General features: G+C 36.9%; 1 protein-coding gene and 1 long non-coding RNA gene across 12 annotated transcripts in view; one reads left to right on the top strand and one right to left on the bottom strand.

Annotated features, from left to right (window-relative positions):
• LOC105671945 (uncharacterized) overlaps positions 1–18,143 on the top strand; it is a 150,407-nt gene that overhangs the window by 5,072 nt on the left and 127,192 nt on the right. Inside the window, exons 1-3 of one of the 11 annotated variants that reach the window (XR_010889840.1) lie at positions 9,062–9,507; positions 12,410–12,465; positions 12,598–12,799. The exons of 1 other annotated variant lie outside the window; for it this stretch is intronic. The gene's annotated coding sequence lies outside the window, so the exon portion shown is untranslated. Of the gene's footprint in view, positions 1–9,056; positions 12,800–18,143 lie in introns of those variants that run through there. 9 more of the 11 variants (XR_010889839.1, XR_010889834.1, XR_010889836.1 and 6 more) reach the window with 9 other exon arrangements.
• The window catches only part of LOC136999464 (uncharacterized), a 39,060-nt gene continuing 22,662 nt past the window's right edge, over positions 1,746–18,143 (bottom strand). The window contains exons 2-3 of the long non-coding RNA XR_010889847.1: positions 5,949–6,949; positions 1,746–2,752 (exon numbers count right to left, since the gene is read on the bottom strand). This is a non-coding gene — a long non-coding RNA (uncharacterized lncRNA). The remainder of the gene's footprint in view (positions 2,753–5,948; positions 6,950–18,143) is intronic.

Raw genomic sequence — 18,143 nt, 5'->3', positions numbered from 1 at the left:
TTTACGAAGAAGATTATTATGGCTTAAATTGATTCTGAAGGATAAAAATATTATTATCAGCTTTTTCCACTTCTAATGAAAAGTGAAGTATATATCTTCGGATTATACTTTTTCATGTATATTGTTATATATATAACATTTTAAATGCATCAAAAATATTCTCTAAATCTCTTTAATAAATAACCACTGTTCTATCTATTACATCGACTTGAAACTGAGATTGCTAACTTTATGGTTGCTCATTTAGAAATCAGTAGAAAAAATAAACGATGGAAGAAGGAAAGAAATGCAGATCGAATGCGAATAAGATATTAACTCTTCTAAAGATTTCAGGGCAGCAATTCTAAAAGCGGAATCTCAGCTCTGTGTGTCAAAAATATGGAACGCTAAAGTGCAGTTTTAATACTGAAATTAAATCGATTTTTGGCTAATTAAAAAGAAAAATTATTGATGCTAAATATAGAGAGATAAAAATGTTAGAGTGTGATGTATTGAAAATATAAACGAATAATTTGCATGTGACTGCACAAGTGTGTCAAGATTTAATTAATTAACTTTCCATTTTCGACTTGTTTTATAATTTACAAAATATTTACAATATTTAAACAGTAAAATGATATTTTATTCAACATAATTAAATCGGCAGAAAATATTCAGGTTATTCGAATAATAAAACAGATTATTGGATTTTTATGCAGATTATTTAAAATATCAAAATGGATTTTCTTTCTTAATATACATTTTACATATCGCCTGAAGAATAAAATACGTCAATTTAAACACGGTAGATTAAAATCACTTAGCTTTTCTCTCAGAGCTGAAATTCCGCTGTGCGTTTGATATTTCCGTCACTTGGCAGAACATTAATATCACGAGGAACGGTCCGAACATATTTCCTCTTTTTGCGCTCGCTTGTAATTTTGGAGGTTCATAAAAAAAAGGAACAAAATAAATTCGTTCCACGTATCAAACGCGAGGACGCGTTCTCGTAAGCGGACGAGTGTATTTCAAAGGACAACGCGCGCGCGCGCGACGTTACGTACAAGAAACACGACTAGCCAAAGGCAGACAGCTCACACCGGTAAGAAAGAGGAAGACGAAGACTCTCCGCAGGAGTGGAGAGTATTTCATCGTTCTTTCGTGAGTTTTTTGCGGCGGATTCTTGCCAAGTCTCTTGGCCGGGTATTACCTCCTTTTGAATCTACCACGAACAAGGCTTGATCTTTAAGACACACCGAGGGGGGGGGGGGTGGCGAGGAGAGGATGGGAGGTAGGTTAGTAATTTGCGGATTATGCGAGCAAGACGCCTGGGGAGGGACAGAAGCGAGGAGGAGCGAGAAACCGTGGCAATAGAAAGGAAAAGAAATAGCGTCGCTGGTGAACTCGCGGCTGAACGATAGTATGCACCCTCGTCTGTAATTTTCTGACCTTTCTCCTCGCCCCTTTTCCCTTCCTCTTTCTCAGTCTTTGCTCACTCTATTTTTCAAACTCCGTCTCGCTTCTCACTCATCATCCCGCGCGATTCAGCTGCCGCAAAAGACTTCTCATTTCGATAACTGTGTGGCAATGTGTTATTTGCCCGCGTGGACACTCCGATTTCATGATGGCAATTTGCGCTACATTCTCTGTACACTTTGTCTTTGATGATCTGAGATTCTGTATGGGTCTATTGATAATGCTGGGAGAGATTACTAGATAGAGAACTTACAAAGGTTCGTTTTCTGAATGTGCTGTAATTGATCGACTTTTCCTTAGAGTTTCGAGGAGTTCGTACTGTGCAAGAAACTTGTTAATAAAATATTCTTTCGGCAGAAAAGTAAAATATTAATTAAATATTGATTACGATATTAATGTATATTGTTAATTGCCGAATCGGAATTAATCAGAGTTATTGAATATTGCTCGAAAATTTTTTTTTTCAAATTGACTTCTTTTCTGTACAATCGAAGTTTAAGATATTGTTTCTCAATTCTCTTTCTTCCGCAATATAATATTATTTCAGAAAGTTTTCGTTTACATTGACTTCTCGATGTGTTAGAGAGATTTTGTTTATCACTTTTGCAATCAGTGAATTTATGGATTATTCGGTACAGCGACGGTGAAACAATGGTACTCACGGGAATAGCGATAGGCATAGGAAATATACAGGTTACTCCCAGCCTTATAAATATTGCAGTAACTAATGTATCGGAAACACGCGGCGCTCTCTTGTTTCGCGCGTGAATTTATACAGAATTTATTAACTATGAAGTGCCCATCATTCTCTATATTCCTCAATTAATTTCTTAGGGGATTTGAGATACTAAAATAAGCTAACAAATCAATTCTGCAAGCATAAAATTTGAAAAGAAAATAATTCTTTTTACTTAAAAGTTTCGATAAGCAGCGATTAACACGCGGCAACCAATAATCTCTAAGTTTCGTCGACGGTATTACCGTAAAAAGCGTGACCACCAAAAATAATGGAACAAGCGTTAGTCGCGAGCGGCGGAAAAGAACAATCTTCTGAAACATATACATTACGCCTTGTTAGAGTGGTAGTCATTTCTCCCCAAGACATCCTGTAGGCGGTGCGGCGGGTAAATAAGTTGCATTTAGAGGCACTCAACGCGCAGCGTGCGGTCCGGCAGAAACACGCGAGAAAGCCGCGTGGCGCGCGCATTGACATTATCGACTCTCTCCCTTCTGTACTCCTTCCGGGTCAGGAAGCGGCCCCCGGGGTGTCCCGTAAGTAAGCGCAGGACAATGGATTCTTTTATTGATGGAAAGAAAAAAAGAACATATATGCGGGCCGCAAATGGCGTGTAGACACCGTCACCGGGAAAACACAAGTACGCGATTGCGTGCTATTATGCATATGAAAGATTTTATGAAATGCAATATTAAATTAGCGAAAAGAATTGCTTTGTTTTTTTTCGTACGCTCTGTTTTCTCTGAGAATTTTAGACCATTGGTAAGTTTTTCGCTTAATCGGATAAAATGATTTAGTAAGACATTAATCTTGACTGTTTCATCAGTGATTCAACAACTAAACCAGTCTTATGCAGAAGATAATAACTTATAAAATAGGAGCTTATCTAAGGAAGCATTAATCTTGAATGTCAGTAACTTATTCATACAACCGGTAACGTTCGATATTTAATCATTCCGCCGGTGATAATTTTAACTGTATCAGTAATCTAGGACATCTGCTGGTCCAGCGATACTAAATTCTGTATTCTCAATATCTATTTAAATGTTCGCAAACAATTCGTTTTTTTTTACGCGATTCAACAATTTTCTTAAAATGAAATCAGTTTTTAATTATTTACATTCGATACTTTTTTGTATCATAAGAAACATGCAGTTTCTTCAAAGAATTGATTTTTTAATCAATAATTCTGATCTCAGGTTAAATCAATTTATGATGATCTTTATTCCTGGCCGCTTCAAAATAAACTTTACAAAATTCTGTAAGTTTATGATAATTCTTTGTATTACAAAAAACATTTAACATTTTTAAAGAACTGGTTTCTTCAGTGAATTAATAATTTTGAACTTGAATTAAATCAATTTCAAATTATTTGTATCCCCGGCTGCTCTGAAAGAAACTTTCCAAAATTTTGTAAGCTTATAATCCTTTGCATTACAAGAAATATCGCGAAATACGGTGGCGGATTCGCGGACACTGCGCGCGAAACGGCCAGGCACGAAAGCTAGAGGCTCAAATGCATCAGTTCGTATTGATTGCAGCAGCCCCGGGGGCAGACGCTCTCTCACATCGACATCGCCCGGTGCACGCATGTCGTGCGGCGGCACCGAGAGGTGTACTGAACGCGCGCGCGCGCGCGCGCAGGGTGCATCGGTGCTGCGATAGGAGAAACCGCGCTGTAAGGCGATAGGGATAGGGATATAGGATGTGCAGTAGGGCTGATATTCCGTCGCGGAGGTCATGGATTGTCAGTGATTGACGATGCACGCATGTCACTTGCACACACGGACGGACGGACGGACGAACGTTATTCTCGACCTCATTCTCGTAGGGTGCGCGGCGAGATCAAGGACGAGCACGTCCGCAGGAGTAGACATCATAGAGGGAAAAGCCCAACAGGCAGGCAGTCACATACGTTGAGAGCGTTACTGACCTACTTCACGCTTTCGATCCTCTTTAGCGCCCTTCGTTCCACCCCCTTTCGCCCTTTCTCTCTCATGGCCTTCTTGCATAGCTGTGTTGCGCCTGGTTTAAAAATAATTATTCGAGATGCCGCGATATCTCTTGTAGAACGGGCTATCGCGAAGTTACGAGATATTTTAAATTCTTTTCCCGGGCAAATGTCGGGGAGAAGTAGCTCTAGAATTTAATTTAATTTAATCTGAATGGAAACTTAATTTCAAATTAAAGTTGTCTCGATAAATCTTCGTAATAAATATTCTTAAGCAGGTGTGATTAATTTAGAATTGAATGGAACTTTAGTCGCAATTTTATACGTCGAAATCTTCCAAGTGTCGATAGTTATTGGTTTTGAGACTGCTATTGCTTAAACGTTATTTTCAGATAAGTGCGATTAAGTAATTTTATCTGTTGGAATCTGATATCGGTTTGCAAATTTTAGTTCAATCTAATACCCGCTTGCATAGGTACGATGTACTATCATCTCTCCATGATATTCTATTGAGTCTAACGGACATGCAGTCCAATGGATGTTCGCATGTATGCGCATCTCCCATGTAGCGCGATCTACGGAGCTGAACATCGTACGGTTGTAATAGCTCTGGTCCTATTGACTACGTCGTAATACGTTCGATATGAGGCTAAATTGGCATATCCATAAATCGTAATATACAATTTGAGCTTATTAAAACATAATTAAATTTACAATATTATATATAGCAAATATAATATAACATTGTGAGAGAGAAATAAGAAAAGCATTTTCCACTCTCTCTTTCTATAGATTTTTTTTTTATAAATTTGTATTTGTTAAATTATAATATATTATTTTAATTTTTAACTTATTGATTAAAAAATATCTAAGCTCTTCAAAGTATTTCAACGTTAATTGAATAACTAGAATTTTTTCATTGTTGAATGATAAATGCATATAACGCTTTATATTTTCTCGAATATTCATTGTTTAACAAGTTCCGTAATAACTAGCAACTGTAACAAATTAGGATTCTGCTGTTGGCATTTATCGTTTAAAAATTTAATCCGTGTTTCATAACACGCCATGTGAGAAATATATGTAATGTCTTGTAGCGATCGCGTAAGATTGGTATTGTTTGCTTATCTCACGTTGAACTACGCGTAATCTGCGCCGGACGGGTTACCGCACGATTATTAATTCAGTGCTAACGAGGCGGATAATCATAATACACATCAGTGAATTGTTTCGATGCGATAATAACGATCATAATAATTAGTTTGGTGGAGTCGAATTAGAGAATGCGCGTTACGTGATATTGAACAACTCGGTTTGCCTAATCTTCACAGCGATATCATCTTACAATCAATGACAAAATTGATTTGATCATTCATTACAATCAAATTTCCGAATTTTTTTTTCCAACTTTTTATATATTTTTTATTTGTTCTCGAGCGCTGTCTTTTCATCACTTTATACTTGTCTAATTACTTGACTTAAAATAAGAAAACGAATAAAAACAGAAAGTACGTGCAATAAATTTTAATAAATTATATTAAACAAAAAAAAAACGATTTCTATGATAACGAATCAGTAATATTACATATTTTTTATTTCACATAATTAGATTAATATGAAATAGTTGAAGGACAATGCGAGAGAAACAGTAAAAAAAAATTAGAAGGAAAATGAAATTTGGCTTTAATATTTTATATTAAAAATCTATTTTTCAAAAAATTTTTTGAAAATATTTTAGCAATAATTTATATAACGGGGTTTACTTGGGCTTCGTAGATAATAAAACAATTTTTTTATTTTACTTACCAATTAAAAAATAATTATTTACATCGCCGCAATAATTGCAGATCTGTTTTTGTTGTAAAACTTCGTAATGATTTAGTGTCCATTTTCATTCAGGCATTAGTTACATTCCGTTAGTTCTATTTAAACTATCTTGTATTGAACTGAAAGACATTCATATGCCATTTGTAATCGGGCAGCCATGACACAATCGGGATTACGGAACGTCGCGGTAATTTGTGGATATTAATTCGCCTCGTTGTGTCTCAACGGCAAGTAACGGTAACGTCGTTATAATTACTGCTGCTTGGGAACTTTGGCTTTGAATATTCAAGAGATATGAACAGTCACTGGTGAGCGGCGCTCTATGACTCGCGTCGGGAGGGTCCTTTAATTAGCCTTCTGAAATAAATCGAGACGTTTAAGTGGTCGGAAATCCATACAATAAGATAGCACGCCTGAAACACAAGCGCAGAGTAGAATTAATATTAGCTATTAGATTAATTTCATTTATTTGCTCGGTTCGGTTAATCCGTTTGGATTTTTTTTCCGATGTTGCGGACAAAGCGGGCGACGAAAGAAAGAGATAAGCGGAGAATGTATTTGGTTTTCCGGCGAATGAAAACGTAGTGTCATCTGTTGCTCTCCGCGTTGGATCGCCAACAAGTGGTATCAGCCGAAATTTAAGGGGTCGAGAAAACTCGGGTCAGCCACTCCTGGCGTTGTACTATTTACTCCCCTTCTCCCCCGTCTCACAATCCCCGAACGCCGCAACGTCGACCCCCTTCTCCCGCGCCGCGTTGCTGCCGCGTCGTAGGGGATGGATCTTTCGCGCTTCCGGGGCTTTAATTGTGTTCCGGAAAGAGCTTCGCCGAGATCCTCTGCGAGTAGATATCCGGTCTGGTGTAATGGCTCGCGAAAGAAAAAGAAAAGGCGCAACGACGGCGGTAGTAGCGACTGTGGTTTCGAACTGATAACCGTCTGAGATTATCACATGATCATCAGGTGATAACGCGATCGCGATGCTGAAAATAAAATAATTTTAGTATAAAATTTAGTATAAAATTTATTTTGCTGTCAATATATTATCATTATATTAAATTTTACATTGTCTTTGCATTACTATAAATTATTCGGGAGTTCATAATATTTATGAACACTAGACTCGGTTCTGTTAATAATTAGGGAAAATTTTCCTCATAATAAATAAATGCAAATTGCTTATGCGATGCGGTTGATGATGATATACTCTATTGATTTATCGTGGAAATAAATTATATGAAATGGCGGATAGGATCGAATAAATTATGTTTCGCATTCCGCAAATTAACGGGCTGAATAATAAAGCGTGACATTTCAACAATATATACAGACATAAATATATCAAGATACGTACGTGATATTGAAACAATTTCATGGCAAAGCATAAGATTTGACATTTAATGAGTTAAGCTTTATTTATTTTGTAATTTAAGATGTTTGGTGAATTTTACTTCCGTTAAATTTCTTCTATTACTGCTATCAACAAAGTATAACAGGGTTAAAGAAATCGTTTACGAAGGATAAAATAGTGGGAGGGAAAACAAGGCTATACTGTTTCAGTCTTATCTAGTTTCGATAGTGGAACTCTTGAATTCTACGACTAGTCGCAAGATATATTGCGAGCGCTGACATTCGCGCGATGCATAAAACTTCCGCGAAATTCAACGACGTTAATCATAACGTCACAACCATCCGCCACGACAAACTATCGAGGCGCATACGCACGCAGGTTTGCACCCTTGACAAATCCTTTTGTCCACAGAGTATTCCTGCGGTTTATCTGCATGCAAACATGCACACTCACATACACAGAGATACACACGAATACATCCGCGGATGTGGAAGCATAGCCGTCGTTAACGCAAGCAGTGCGGATCGATAAACTTCTTTTGCTTTAATCTTCAGTTCAGTTTCGATAATGTCACAGATTTTTATCTCATTTCAACGTCAATAAATCCTGACGCACATTGAACAAAAATACTTTCTAATATTTTTTGTGATAAATAAATTATTTACGTTATATATTTAATTTTTCTCGTACAATTAAAAACTCTGCTAAAAATTTACCTATTTAAAGCTCAACTTAAAATTTGATTTTTTAAATTTAATACAACAATAGCGGATGTTAAAATATTAAATCCATATAACACTATTATACGCGTATTCATAATTTTTGTTATCATTGTGTAACTCACACATTCCGCACACGAGCATATTTTATAATGACTATAGCATTAAATATTTGCTTATCGGCTATGAATGACAATGAGTTTATATCACCATGGTAGAATGGGTAGTGTTAGCTTGCGCTAAATATTCTGCCATGAAGATGTAGGTCACTTTATCCGCGCGGAATATTCCGCTTATTGATGTTGCAATTTTCTATGCTACTACTTGAAATTAGGACAATGATAATACAACAATGTATGTACTTTACCTAAAACATTAATGTTCAAACCAGATTTTATCTTACCTGATTACATTATTCTAATTCTTTTTTTAAGCACTCTAATTTTGCGATATAAGCTAATACGTTGAAATACTAATTTTATCTTAAAATATATTTGTAAAATTTTCGTGCGGAATCATACAATAGTTGTTAACAAATTTTATTACTTTTCTTTTAATTCGTGCTTGAATTAATATTATGATTAATATTTTATGTTATGTCAAGTCTGTTTGACATTTAATTTCCTATGAAAATATTTAAAATTATAACGAAGAAAGATTTATTCTGCGAAGAAAAAGATTCTTTGCGTCTTTGAAATTTAATTTAAAATTTATTTTCTATTCATGAATTTTTGGAAAGTAATTAAATATTATTTTTTTTTTTATCACACATTGCACATTGAATAGAAACAAATAAAAAGATACAAAAGTGAGAAAAAATTACACTTTAGCCATTTTACTTCTTATCGGGAGAAATAGCGAAACTTTTTCGTTTTATCTATAACAAAGAGAGGGGTCCAGATCTAATAGACAGATAGAACATCCATAAACGCCGTGGATCGAAGCGACAACCAATAGCCCGCCCCTATCTCTTGCGGTTGATAGCGGGCCGCAAAATAATCATAGACGTAACGCTCGAGGAAAGAGGAAACGAGGAAGGTGTGGATAGCACTTGTTCCGAGAGCGGTCTGAGTGGTCGAGCGAAAGGAATTGGAGATCGGGATGATCTAACGAAGGGATGGAAGGGTAGTGGTGGACGGTGAAGATGGTCGTGCGAGCCAGCAGAGGGAGAAAAATCTTCGGACGGGGGTGAAGGAAAGGGTGAGGAGGCGAGAGCGGGAGACGCTGAGGACCGAGAGGGATGAACGCGACGGAGGGATGGTAACGTGCCGAAGGGAGGCAGGGTGAGCGAACGACTCGCGCGGCGCAGGCGCCATTTTGCAAACACAGACGGCCATCTTGTAAAGGGTGCGAGGTCGCGCGGGGGTGGAGGGAGATAATATAACCATTCCTGGTATCGAACAGCGCTTCAGTACTTACCGAGACAGAGACAGACCTACGACGTCATCAGGAGCTGCTCCTGCGGCTACGAGTGAGATCACAGTTTTCTCACATCTTTTTTTATCACACGCTCTTTTCGATTTATCTCTTGACCATTACGGACATGACGGACGGTCTTATCTCGCCGAAACCGCGCGACGTGCTCGCTCGTAGACGAGATGTATTTTTCTTTTTTTTTCTTCCTTTTTCCCTCTGCGCTCTCGCGAGTGACGTTTCGCTATCGGCGATTGGTAAATCTAAAAGTCAGGCGTCGCGAACAATCGCGTGCAATTTGGACGTCGATTTAGAAAGTCGATTTAGAAACACGTCGAAGTTTTGCGTAGGACGAAGGCATTTCGCCGCTCACGGCTTCGCAAGTGCGCGTAACGTGTATCATTTGTTGCATCAAGGATGCTGCATACCTGCTGCAAATTGAATCATGTCACGCGCGAACGATCGATATTATAATGCTGCACAATTACGTAGCTGAATGATGGCGCGCTGTCGCCTGTCCATGTTTTTCGCACTCACTGGCAAAATGATAATTATTCGCAACAAACACATTATACCGAATTAAATTTCTTCCGAGCAGTTAATTTATTTATAAACATGTAGAAATTATACGTACCTGTTGCATATTGCATTTTTAATAAATTGGGTTTTGCAACAGTTGAAAATAATGTACATACCGCGTTGAGTGTAACGTTTCTGTCTAACGTCATGTTTACACATGAATTCCGTGGGAATAAAATAACATGTAAAATGCATTGCACGGTGATAGTGCACGGTCGTAATATCGATTTTTCAAGCGCGACGATGGCGACATCGTACCAGGATTTTCGATGCTCGAACACCTCTTCCAGCGTTAAAATTCACGAGCCGCATTGTCATCTAGTTATCGTCTGCGAAAATCCGAAAATAATCCGGGAGAATTGGTTCTCGGTGTCTGCGAGCCTGCTAATTAGAAATCTATCTCGTAAGTTACATTGTGTCGCTACCTGTTGCGCGTTACTTTCCTGCAGGAAGACCATATCGATCTAATAGACACTTTTTTCTATCTACGATCATGCCATTTACAAACGGCTTATCAACCCATTTTACAACTTTTGCGAAAGTTTTCGTATTTCCGTTTCGTTCGACAAATGAATATAATTCTGTTGTAATAATGTATTCATGAATTTATTATGATTGTCATGAATTTATTATTACTAATATATTTATTATAATTTAATTTCACATTTACATTTACATAAAGATCAATATTGACTAAATCGATCGCTGTTGAGTTTTAATACGATCAGTGGATTTAGAAAAATATTTTCAAAAACAATATTTTAGCTAATTGTCGCATCAGCAAAGCTTACCCATTAATTATCTAATTTTTAAAAATAAATATATAATGATGAAAATCACACAATTTAAATGGTTTGTAGAAATTAACGTAGACACGAAATAGCAAAGTCTTATTTTAAAAATGTATTGGAAAAATTGTCTAGTTTTTAAAAAATAAAATTAAAGCAATCAGAAAATTTTCCGAATAATCCATTTATGTATACGTCGGTAGAGAAATATAAGAAATAAAACATGAAACAGAATCAATATCATTACAATTCAATTTTTTGCTCTCTTTTACAACTTTTCACCATGTGTTATGGGAAAATGTAACTCGATTATATTGTCATCCTGTCGTTGCACAACGTAGAATACGTATCGTCTTTGTGTGTTAATATTTAGTACGTACAGACTGCTGCGGCAGCGGCGACGCAAGTGCAGCATGTCGGCAAAATTAATTCTACATCGTAGACGGATACTAAGTGCCTACCTGTTGCACCCCGTGATAGAACGATCGCGTTTTGAGTACATCAGGAGCGCGGACGACGAAAGACGCTGCTACTCGGCAAATGAAAAATTTTACGCGCTTATCTGTAGGCCGTGGATAGGATTGACGCGAGCGTTCGCAGCTTCGCAACTTGTTGCTCGTGACCGCCAATCTTCGATATCCTTAGCCACTTCACAGCCATAATTTCGTGGCAGTATAAGCCTTGTCTTGATATTTCAATGATCACAATCTTATCTTTTAAAAGATGCGCTTTGAGATCACCAAACTCTTCTTCCTCATTTTCTTTTTACTTATAATTTTTTGTCTGATTTAAATAATTTCTCTTTACATCTACAAAGATCTTTTCAGATCTATATTTTACAAAAATATAAAATATCCTGCAGAATTCTATCCGACACGCGCAGCAGGTTGTATATTCACTTCTCTTTTCTGAAAGTATTTCTTGATAGCGTTGTCAACGTATGTTCACTGTCATTTATTTACCAAGAACGGAATTTTCCATTCAATTCCAAGGTAATGTCCTGTCGTTTGGTTGTATGGATAGGCGGGTATATTCTATGTAGATGGGAAGAATGCGTCCATCCGTTCACTGCGCCGGTAAATATACGCCAGCAGGTAACTTTCAAATACGTGTCAAAAAATGTCGGTTAGAAACTTCGAGATGACTTGGTCTGTCTGACTTACGTGACAGAGACGCATACTGGCGCACCTGTTGCACGTTAATTCAAGATAAGGGAAGAGGAAAAAAAAAAGAAAGATTACGTTGCGTCTCGGTTGAACATTTAAACAATTTCCTTTAACCTGCGACTTCGCGCTACCTGTTGCACCGTTAGAATCGGCAAATTTAAGCGAATGTCACTGCAAACTGCGCTTTCCGTCAATCTTCGCAGTTCACTTTGTTTATCAAGTCTAACAGCAGTCTTGTAAACCGCAGAAATTGCCCGGCAGCCATTGACGTTGGCAACTTTGAATAATAGCGGTGACGTTGTTCGACTATTATTTACATGGCAAAGACAAATTGTTACAGTATAAAGTTTAACTTCTCCATTGCGCGCATACGCAAACGTTAACCACTAAATGAGCACGTCTGTAATATTTCATGAAATTATTTTAGATTAATTTATTTTGCCACATCTGCAAAATAAATAATTATGCATCATTAGCTAAGCAGTGAGTTAATTACATAGCATGTCTATTTTTTAATACTTTTATTTTATCTAAAAGTATTTCAAAAGTACTGTAAGAAAAATATCAAAAACTTTTGATATATTTTTCTAATATTTTATTAATTTGTAATAGCAGGTTCACTTCATTCATTCAAGACTATTTATATAATAGACAGAAATCTTGACAGACGTGACAAGTTCGCGTGACGGAATTGATTTTCCAAACAATCTGAAAAGTAAATTTTACCGATCGCAAAATAATTAATAACATTGCTGATTCATCATAAGCGCTTCACCATCGAATATTGTTTCTTCCTGGAAAGATCACGTAAATTTCGGTGAGTCTTGAAAAATGCATGCAAATATAATAGATTTAGAGTTTTATACGTGTAAAAATAAATTCACAGAAATTTATATAAAATTTATCTCTTTAAAAGTATTTTAAAGAGAAAAAAGGGAAAGCTATTTATTCTATTTTTTTAAATAAAAGATACAATATACAAAAGAGATCTTTGATTATTGTTTTATTACTGGTAGAAAGTAGGCCAGATATATGAAGCTAAAAGTACTTGAAATCTGAAAGAGCTAAAAATCATCAAAGTGTAGCGAGCGCGGAATATGACCGTAATGTGCCATGCGAAAGTAACCAAAATGGAGCGCGACTTCATATGCGATTTTCACGAATCACATTACAGGTGATCTCTTTTGCATAATGTATGTCATATGTTACCGCTGAAATGCGACGCTGCGATGATCTCGCCTGCAGCTGAAAGCTTTAAGCGTGGGAAGAATAAAAATCGCGAAATACGAAAGAATATCCACATGCAAGATATTCTTTCCGCGCGCACCATAGAACCCTTACACACATATCTTGTCCGCAGTAAAAGAAAGAGAAGCAAATACATTTCTCTCTCTTCCACCCACGTCTGATATAAAGAAATGCTGCAACACGGTCGGATACAAAATGTATACTTATTGTTAGTCGTTTCATAAATAGATTACCTTGAAATGCTTTTAGAATTGATTTTCTATAAATTCCGTACTGAGTTTCTTCAAATTTGTAGCGGCAATTTGCACATATACAATTCAACATCAAGGATATTAAAATATAATCTTGAATGCTTAATTGAAATAATGCCACAAAGTGCTTTAGATAACTTTGGTTAAATCTTATGAAATTACTACCATCTATTGCTTCTTTTTATTTCGAATATAATTTATCATTAATTTTAACATATGTTAATATATTACACAATTTAAAAAGAGTGAGCTGCTGAAAGTTGTTTACTAATCAATTGCCCAGTAAATTAATTTAAGCAGATAGAATTAAAATTGAACTGCGAACATTTTTTACGTCGGACTTAGCATACAATCGTTGGATCAAAGAGAGGCACATGAGCATATTCCGCACCTCTGTGTACTTTTGTAGTTCAATTTTAGCTCAATTTTCGAAAGGAGCTTAAGGGATGGGTATCACAAACTAAACGGCGATAAAGCTTTAATTGCGAGAGTCATGATTGCTAGAGCCATTCCGTATACGTCGTACACTAAAGGAACGATTACTAACCACACCTTACGCCGGCTTGGTCGTTTGACGGAGCTTCACCGGAGAAATTCATTATGCGATTAGATAATTAAGTTAATTGACGAAGAGTAATGGAAAGCGGGCGTCTTACCAGTCGTAAAGTTTACGTTGAAACCGCATCACGTCTTGCGGAGTTATTACTTCGCTCGCGAATGCTCGCTGTTCAATTTACATTCTGTCGGCTTAACTTTATTTATTTGACGATTGATTAGTGGAAAAAAACAGCGGTCTTTTCTATTTAATGTCTTAATGTATGTTAAAATTAATGGTAAATTATATTCGAATGCATCGTGACATAATTTTCTTCGAAAAAGAAGTAAATGCATAAATTATACAAATTATCAGATGCATAAATTATACAAATTTATGCTCCATTTAAGGACCGTTCCGCCGTAAGAAGTACCAAAATTACAGGTAAAATCGCAATTAGGTTTAGCGGTCACGTTTCTCTGATGAACTCGAGTGCAGCTTTCGGAATTCCGTGTCATTGAAATTCAGATCGCGCGCGACTGCATTAGGCATTTATTTCGAATTAGGCGAATGGAAATTGGTTCATCTGCTTGGCGGCATTTTTAATCGCAGGTCGGCCGGTCGGAGGGCTTTTACGCAAAATGCGACGCGTAAAACGGAACACGGACTATTTGCCGACTGTTGTGTCCTAATAACAGCGGTATAGTGTGCACGCAGCGTAACCGGATCGCGGATAACAATAGCGCCAGGTTAATTCCGCCCGGCGGCGACGCGACTTCGTTTTATTTTTTTTTTTCCCCTCTCTTTTCTCTGTTTCCATCCATTCCGACCGAATTGCAATCGGCTCGATTACGGACGCATTCAGATGCCGGCGCGATGTTTCGCCGTGAGAATAATCCCGTCGTCGTGTCTCTCTTTCTCTCTCCCTCTCTCTTTCCCTTTCTCTCTCGCATATCCATTTTCATTTGTGTCCGCGCGGAAATCGCGCCGCTCGATAAAACTCGATGCTCGAGATGCGTCAATCGGTATGAGAGCACACGATTAATTTATTAGATGTCGGATTCATCGGCGATCTCCGCGTTCTCTATATGCTCTGAATACGTAGGAAACGACATATCGTTGAATACATGAAAACATTTAATAAAATAACTTAATATAATTATTATCGCTTTTTCCAATCATATGTATGAGAAATTTGTAAATAGCGTTTCAATCACACCGACGATTGAATTAGGTAGATGATTTTCTTAATTAAATTATTAGCACTTATCTTTGCAGAAACGGTTTTACTCGCATTCGGGAACAGTGCTTTTCATTGCCGCTGCATAACAGCTCGCACGTTCTCGACGCAAATGTATGCATCATAATATAACGTGATAGCGCACGCACATATATACTGCTCGCTGGCATCCGTATGCCTGCCAAATACACCCCCTCAGACGCATACCACCATTCAGGATATATGACATCATTATTTCCTGCGTGACTTATCTTTATCTCTCAAATTGGGGCGAACCGCATTGAGTGCATACCGGGCGTAAAATGCAGTGCACCAGCCAGCAAAAGGCGACGCCCGTTTTATCGCGAAAAAAGTGGATCAACCTTACATAGCAACGGCCATTAAAAATCTGATTTACGAGGATGATATTGATTACTCGTAAAATACTTTAATATTAAATACGTAAATTTAGCTTAATAGCAATATTATTAGAGACAATAAATCTTTCTTGCTAATTCTCTTAGTTAAAATTGTAAAAGCATTTGAAATTATTACTAATTGCAAATCGCAAATAATAAATGCTATGATCTCATTTCTCTCGTTGAATGCGAGACTATTTAAATATTTAAGTTTGAATTAATGAAAATTAAATATTAGTCAGCGCGGGAGTTTCAGCACGGGAGGCGGAAGTTATACATATATTCGATCGAGCAATGAATTACGCGCGCGTCCAATAGTATAAACCATTGATAATGCGAGCAGCGGTTTTGCGATTTTGGAAGAGGAGCCGCAAATTGGGACAAGCGGAAGCCGCAGAGCCAACGAACGCGAGATTGTATATTAAGAACGAGCCGATACGCATTGTGGAATCGGGATGAGGCTTAAATGGCCGGTGGAGGATTGCACTCAATCGAAGATGAAGAACGTGCGTGCCGATATGCTTGCTGGTGTTCTTATCCGAGTGAAACTGCATATACGGGAGGGGAGGGAGGGGCTGAGGGCTTTCAGAAAAACAAGAAATACAGCGGCGGAAATGGTGGTGAGACACAAAAGGTACAATAGACGGTGAAAACTTTTCCGGGGGAGGTGGTCAGGGCTGGTTGGGGGATGCGCGGTATTGAAACGCACAGGCTCGCCGAAAGAATTCAGGTCAATGGAGAAAAGCCCGGGAAGAACGCGGGAGCACTCCTTTTACCGCTTTGAAGTTTCCCGGGAGTTTTCTAATCCCTTTTTTTTCTATTCGATCAATTCAACATTTTCGACTCTTAATGTTGCGGAAAGCTCCGACGAAACACTACTGCATTTTGTTCACGACGTACACTTACAACTTCGAGAGCACTGCTTTGTGTTCGGTTGATTTCACAAAACGCAATCTGGAATTGCCATACGAGCGAAATATATTTTCTACATTAATTAACATTAATAAAAAATGTTAATATTAATACTAATATTAATACGCTATTTTCTATCTTCTTTTTTTTCACTTTGATTTCTGCGTTTTTGAGAAAATACGAAAAATACGAAAAATTCGTATCGCTTATCTTTATGTGATGTCTCATTGAAGATGCAATGAAGATACCGTTCGTGCACAGGATTTTCGTGTATTCATGCGACTAGATAAGCTTTATGCATACCAGCACGTCGTGTTTTGCATTACCAAAATTATCACACACGTGTAAGAAGTTACGCCTAAGAGCGTATACATATTTATAGGGATCGCTTCGTGGACGTGGTATACGTGCCACCGCTGTGCCTGTTGAGTTTGCCTGCCTAACCAATTTCCAGAGCTTTTTACCTGTTGCTCCAATATAAACCGTATTCAAATATCTTCGTGCGTTATCTCTTTCTAATGATAAATATTGAACAACGTTTGTACACACGTCAAACTTGACATCACACGCCGTACTAACGTAATCTTTGCTGGCGAGATTATTGTATTCATACTATAAGTTACAAATTAGTCAAACATTAATCAACGCTACCATGTCATTGCATGAAAACATCGTCAAGAACTAAATTTTTTACGTTAATAATTAAAAAATCAAGCGTGTTTACTGTCTTGAAGCACCTCTTCGTAGGATTAGAACTTTTTAAAATTTTAATATAATTAATCAATATAAATTAAAAAAACAGATTCTGGATTTTTTTTAAAGAGACTTAAAATTTCTGATACGTTTAAAAAAAATTCTGACAATTTAATGTAAAAAGTTGACAATAATTTTTTCTCATCAGAATCTATTTGTTATAATATCAATTGTTTATTAAGTATCAATCGTGATATTCTAGAACTCTTTGTGTGAGAATCAGAATTCAATTAATTAGATTTGTTGAATTATTTGCAAAAGTGGATTGCCAATTTTATTTAAGGAGTCACCTAGGCTATGTTTTGATTTTAGTAGTTGAGTTATAATATCAATTGTTTATTGAGTGTATTTCAGTCGTGATATTCTAGAATTCTTTATGTGAGAATCAAAATTCTATCAATTAGATTTCTTGAATTATTTGCAAAAATGGATTGCCAATTTTATTTAAGGAGTCACCTAGGCTATGTTTCGATTTTAGTAGTTGAGTTATAATATCAATTGTTTATTGAGTGTATTTCAGTCGTGATATTCTAGAATTCTTTATGTGAGAATCAAAATTCTATCAATTAGATTTCTTGAATTATTTCCAAAAATAGATTGCCAATTTTATTTAAGGGGTCACTTAAGCTGTGTTCCGATTTTAGCAGATAATGCACCATCGATGTTCAATATAAGATTTCCGAAACCGAACACCGCTATGCAAGAATCTTCGCTCGAAAGTGCCAGCTTATCGTGTTACGTGAGTTTGACGCTAAAACGAAGGAAAATATATTCATGGTGAGAGCTATCTTAGGTTCGTTCTGGCTGTCTTCTATTTCCTCGTC

The sequence above is a fragment of the Linepithema humile genome, chromosome 4, assembly GCF_040581485.1.
Source record: "Linepithema humile isolate Giens D197 chromosome 4, Lhum_UNIL_v1.0, whole genome shotgun sequence".
NCBI lineage: Eukaryota > Metazoa > Arthropoda > Insecta > Hymenoptera > Formicidae > Linepithema > Linepithema humile.
Note: the sequence above shows the minus strand (reverse complement) of the source record. Positions and strands in the feature narration are given on the sequence as shown.